We start from the raw sequence: 6,000 nt of genomic DNA, 5'->3' as shown, positions 1-6,000 counted from the left end.
ATAAAGCGGAGTCTTACTTCGACTCCCTCAGACATTACGAACATCAGATGTTTAGATTTTTTAAATTATAGAAATATCTCGATCTTCACCGGGAGAGATTAGCTTTCTTAGGCTTTTCTAATTGGCAGAACAGGTTCCTCTATTTTCTTTTACACCTTATCATTTAGGAGGAGTCTTTTAGCTTAAAGATAAATTGAAATTATTTTCAATTATCAGGACAGTTTTATTTGCTGACTAATTTGTTGACTAATAACCAATAGTTGACTAATAAGTCAACTAATAAGTTCTTTATGAAGAACTTGAGAATCTACTATTGCACTAGAAAGTGGAACAAAAAAAAAAAACAAAAACTTTGCAAGCCCTGATCACAAAAGACACCAGAAAGATGGGTCCCTGGTAGGGAAAGGATGCAATAGGTGAGAAGTGACAGGGAGGCTGGGTAGGAATAAGGAAGAAAAATAGGCTTCTGGATACATACCAGCCTATGTTAGATAGTAAAAAACTGTTTTGTGCCCTTTGGACTCTGTGTGTTTATGATTGAATTGTAAGATTGTCTTCTTTCTGCTAATGACCGATACCTGTTTATATTTCTTCCAGACATTAAGGGGGCAGAATGGCAAAGTTATAACAATTTAGCATTTCTGACTTTTTTTCACTTATTTAACAAATATTTAATGAGTACTCCTAAATGAATATTACTGTGTTGTCATTTAAAGATCCCTTAAAAACTTTCTATCACTTGGTTCCTTTTTCATCTTCTGAACTAGTGGAGGCATCTTGTTTGATGCTCAGCAGGCATCCTGGCTGCTTTTTAAGGAATTGGCTCTATGCTCAAACCTACAATGCTGTGCCCTGTCTCAGGCTGTTCCCACTGCTCTCCTACTCCTAGTAGGACCGTCTATCTACACTTCCACTATATGACATTCTATTGATACACACGTGCCATTCCCCAAACCACTGAAACCACATTTAGGCTTTCTCACACAACACATTTAATAAATGTGTGGAGAGATAGACAGACAGAATGATAGGCAGGTAGATAAAGCTTCATATGCCTGGATCCAAATCCTTTTTGTGTGCAAGCCCTTAGAACAAAATAGGTGGGAAGAACTCCTCTCACCTGCTCCTCTCCCTGGGGTCTGGCATATACTTCCCTCTTCAGGAGCTGGGGATCATCTGAGTGGTAGAAAAACGGCTAGTGATACCCCTACCTTCTTGAGTTGGAAGATATAACTCAGTCTTGGAATATGGGAAAGGGTTTTGAACATGCTCGTGGGTTCTCTGTGTGTTTGTGTGAGCCTCTGACGGTAATGTTGTTTAATAATGGACTGTACCACTCTTCACTCTACTTTTAAGGGCTCCACAGAGATGAGGGTGAGGTTAGCCGTAAGAATGTGTAAGAACCTGTGTGGGAAGAATAGAGAGGGAAGTGCTACAAAACCCCTGTGCCTTTGTGAAGTACCTTTTAGTCAGTCATGGTCCAAATATAAATAATGACAGGGTAAAGTGGTAAAAATAAAGATGATGTGTCCACATAACTGAGAATTAAGGAAATGAGATGAAATCTAAAGGGAAATAAGGCAATGGCCACACAGAAAGCTGGTGGTTATCACATCCAGCTCATGTTTATTTTGGGGGCACATTTATGAATGAAGACAGATAAAAACAATATACTGAGTTGAGGAGACAGAGTTAGAATTTGGGGAGGTGAGGGTGGGACAGGAGTACCAGAGAAGAGAAAGATGCTTGGAGAGGAGAGGGCTGTGCAGCTATTACCAATGCAGTCTCTCATTGCCCTCTGTGTACAGGGGCCAGTTTATAAACCAACAGGTATTCATTGATGATTCATATTTATTTTCTCATTCTTTCATTGCTTATTCATTTATTAGCTGGCATTCTTCTGTAAAAATGAGCTCCCTCCACCACATTTTCAAAGGATTACTGTGTCCTTGTGGATTTTTTTTTAAATATTTAATGTCTTATAATCTATTCTATAATTGCTGTGTCTGTGTCTCTCTCTCTCTCTCTCTCTCTGTTTCTCCTCAGCTTGTATTCTGTCTGTCTCTTTCTCTAAAATAAATAAAGATTAAAAAAATTTTAAATAAAATTTTTGTTGTAGAGAGAAAGCAGGGGAGAGAGAGAGAGAGGTGGAGGGAGAGAAAGAGAATCTTAAGCAGGCTCTATGTTCAGCACAGGGCCTAATCCCATGACCCTGGGATCATGACCTGAGCCGAAATCAAGAATTGGATGCTCAACTGACTGAACCACCCAGGTGCCCCTGTACTCACTCTTTTTTTTTTTTAATTTTTTTAAAAAATTTATCTTTGACAGAGAGAGAGAGAGAGAGAGAGAGAGCATGAGTGGGGGAGGGGCAGAGAGAGAGGGAGACACAAAATCTGAAGCAGGCTCCAGGCTCCAAGCTGTCAGCACAGAGCCCCACGCAGGGTTTGAACTCATGGACAGTGAGATCATGACCTGAGCCAAAGTCGGATGATCAACTGACTGAGCCACCCAGGTGCCCCTGCACTTACTCTTTTTGATGCTCAAATTGTCTTAGCTCCTGTGTTCCTTTGAATGTATTCATCAGTTTTTCAGCCTTCCCTTACTTTCTGACACACTAAGACATTCCAGACTCACCTGCGCTTTTCCTGCCCCAAACTTATAATCAGCCATTTATCAAAGTGGTCTTTTTTTTTTTTTTTTTTTAAGTGGGGAGTGACATTTAGACAGCAAGATCTGGGTGTTGGGAGACAATTCTCCATGGTTCTCTCATGTTTCTGTACATCTTGTGAGTGATGCTGTAATTGCCTTTTGTTCTAGACTCTTTTTTCAAGGATGTTTATGTAGTGAACAGCCTTAGAAGGTAGAGATAAAGACTAGTTTGCTTACTGTCCAATATAGTAAAACTAATGTCCTCTGGGGTGAATTATATAGAATGGAATGGAAATATCTGCAAGATAGCCTTCTCATTCTATAATATTTGGATTTCTTAGGTTCAGGGTCCTTTTGCAACTGAATCCATTGCATGTACAGACATCACCTGGTTCTTTCCATGTTGTCCTGTGGGAATTGGGGCTGGGGAGCTGGCACAAATGCTGATACTCTGGTGATTGCTATTTCTGTGATAAATCCTCTGTTGCTAACCCAAGAGTTCCTTGTGTTCTGCTAGCGTTCGTGAAACTATGGCAGGCTAGTTTATTAAGTTGTAAGTAGGACAAAATCTCACACCCTGTACGGTTCTCGAGATGGGGAATAGGTGTATTCACTGACACTATTGCTTCTACACCCTTTCAATGGGAGAATAGGAAATATGTTGAAAAAATAAGTTGATATATTAATACCTCCTATTCCAAAACAGTGCCACAAAGCTCTTCCTCTCCTTCCTCTAACCCATATTTACAGTTTTCTTCTTCCACAGAGAGAGAACTTCAGTTCCCAAAATATCAATATATTCACTCCTTTGTTCTCTCCTACAATTAGGATATGATATAAATTCAGATTAGAATTATTATGCCAACTAAAACTAAATCTTCTAAGCAGTTCTTTTTGTCCTTGGAGTATGTCAACTAAGGATACATTCAGATTACTATATTTTATTTTATTTTTAAAAATTTTTTAGGGGCGCCTGGGTGGCTCAGTCGGTTGAGCGTCCGACTTCAGCTCAGGTCACGATCTCACGGTTCGTGAGTTCGAGCCCCGCATCAGGCTCTGGGCTGATGGCTCAGAGCCTGGAGCCTGCTTCCGATTCTGTGTCTCCCTCTCTCTCTGCCCCTCCCCCATTCATGCTCTGTCTCTCTCTGTCTCAAAAATAAATAAACATTAAAAAAAATTTTTTTTTTAAATTTTATTTTAGAAGAGAGATGCAAGCATGAGAGAGGAGCAGAAGGAGAGAGAGAGAGAGAGAGAGAGAGAGAGAGAGAGAGAGAGAATCTCAAAAAAGTTCCACGCTCAGCACGGAGCCCAATCTGTGGTTCAATCCTGCAACCCTGGGGTCATGACCTGAGCCAAAATCAAGAGTTAGATGCTCAACCTACTGAGGCATGCAGGCACTCCAGATTACTATATTTTAAAGATACTCTAATTAATTCTCTTTTTCTGTAATTATGTTATCAATTCAATGTATAATTAGGTTCATTTGTTTTTATTGAAATACAACTTTAGAGCTACTCAGTTGTATGGATGTTCAATAGTTTATTCAACTAGACTCCTATGGATGGGCATTTAGAGCATTCCAAATATTTTGCTATTACCAGTAATGCCACATTGAATAAACTCTTTTTTGTGAGGGGTGTATCTTCAGAGTAATTCCTAGAAGTGAGAATGCTGAAACAAAAAATAAATGCACATACAGGTTTGGCAGACAGTGCCAATCCCCACCCAATGGATTATACCATTTTGTACTACCACCTAGCAAGTTTATGAATTCTTGTTTCTTCGTAATTTCAAGTGTGTATTGAAAAGGTCCTAGGGCATCCGAGTGGCTCAGTCAGTTGAGAGTCTGATTCTTGATTTGGGCTCTGGTGATGATCTCATGGTTCATGACGTTGAGCCCTGCATGAAGCTCCACACTGGGCATGGAGACTGCTTGGGATTCTCTCTCTCTGTCTCTCTCTGACCCTCCTCTCTCACATTCTCTCTCTCTTTCTCAAAATAAATAAATAAACTCTAAAAAATAAAGAAAAAGAAGAGCTCCTCAATGTTTGCCAATATGAAAGGTAAAAATGACATCAGTATTGTGCATTTCTTTTATTATTGGTGAAAATTATGCATTTTTAAATATGCTTGAAAGGGTATTTATTTTTCTTTCTTTTCTTTTGTGTTTTCTCTTCCTCTTATTTTTTAAAAACTTATCTAAGACTTATGGTCTTATTGAGGTATAATTGATATACAATAAACTGCACACATTTAAAATATCCAATTCGTTGGGGGTCTGGGTGGCTCAGTTGGTTGAGCATCCGACTTCAGCTCAGGTCATGATCTCACAGCTCGTGGATTCAAGCCCTGAGTCAGGCTCTGTGCTGACAGCTCAGAGCCTGGAGCCTGCTTTGGATTCTGTGTCTCCCTCTCTCTCTGCCCCTAACCCACTTGCATTCTGTCTGTCTCTCTCAAAAATAAATAAACATTGAAAAAAAAATTTAACAATATCCAACTTGTTGAGTTTTAACCTATGTATATGTATAATGAATAGTCTAATTACCCTGAAAAGTTTTGTCTCTGTAATCCATCTCTTTTTCATCCCTTATTCCCATCCCTGGGCAAGCACTGACCTCCCTTCTGTAATTTACAGATTCTTATTCTACCAGATTTCCCACTTTCTTTGAGGTTTCTTTGCTCTGGCTAGTGGGGACATAAGCTATTCCCAGGGCTGTAAAAGCTCTGAGTAATGTTCCATCTGCTCCTTTCCAGTGGTTCCTTCTCTGGCCTCAGGAGTTTCCCTCACATGCATGTTATTCCTAGTACTTAGTTAAGACTCAAGAGGAATCTTCTTTAGATCCCTGGACTTCTCTAGCTACACAGCCCTCTCCTCTCCATGCATCTTCTCCTCTTCAGTACTCTGCCCCATCTTCACCTCCTCAAATTCTAACTCTGTCTCCTCAACTCAATAGAGACAGCTTGGCTCTGTTTGGGCTCCCCCTCTCTTTGTTGTGGCCTGGAAACTCTCTTCAGGCAGAAGCCGGGGCCATCAAAGGCATGACTTCATTTGTTTTGCTTCTCTCATGGATCATGCCTTATGCTGCTTGTGGTCCAGTGTCTGAAAACCATTCTTTTATGTGTTTTGTCTGATTTTCAGCTGTTTCAGATATAACAGTAATCTAGTCTCTGCTACTCCATTACGGCTATGGTTGTAAGGTTCCCCTCATTTTTATGAATTTTTTACATATTGGAGAGATCAGTCATTTATATATGCTATCTGTTCAAATATTTTCTCCTAGTTTGTCATTTATCCTTTGACTTTGTTTACAGTGGTTTATTTTTCATGAAAAAGCTTTTTTTTTTAAT

The sequence above is a fragment of the Lynx rufus genome, unplaced genomic scaffold (assembly GCF_022079265.1).
Source record: "Lynx rufus isolate CCGP_SWC_20201006 ecotype Redwood Valley unplaced genomic scaffold, mLynRuf1.p SCAF_3, whole genome shotgun sequence".
NCBI classification, from domain to species: domain Eukaryota; kingdom Metazoa; phylum Chordata; class Mammalia; order Carnivora; family Felidae; genus Lynx; species Lynx rufus.
This window is presented reverse-complemented; position numbering follows the sequence as displayed.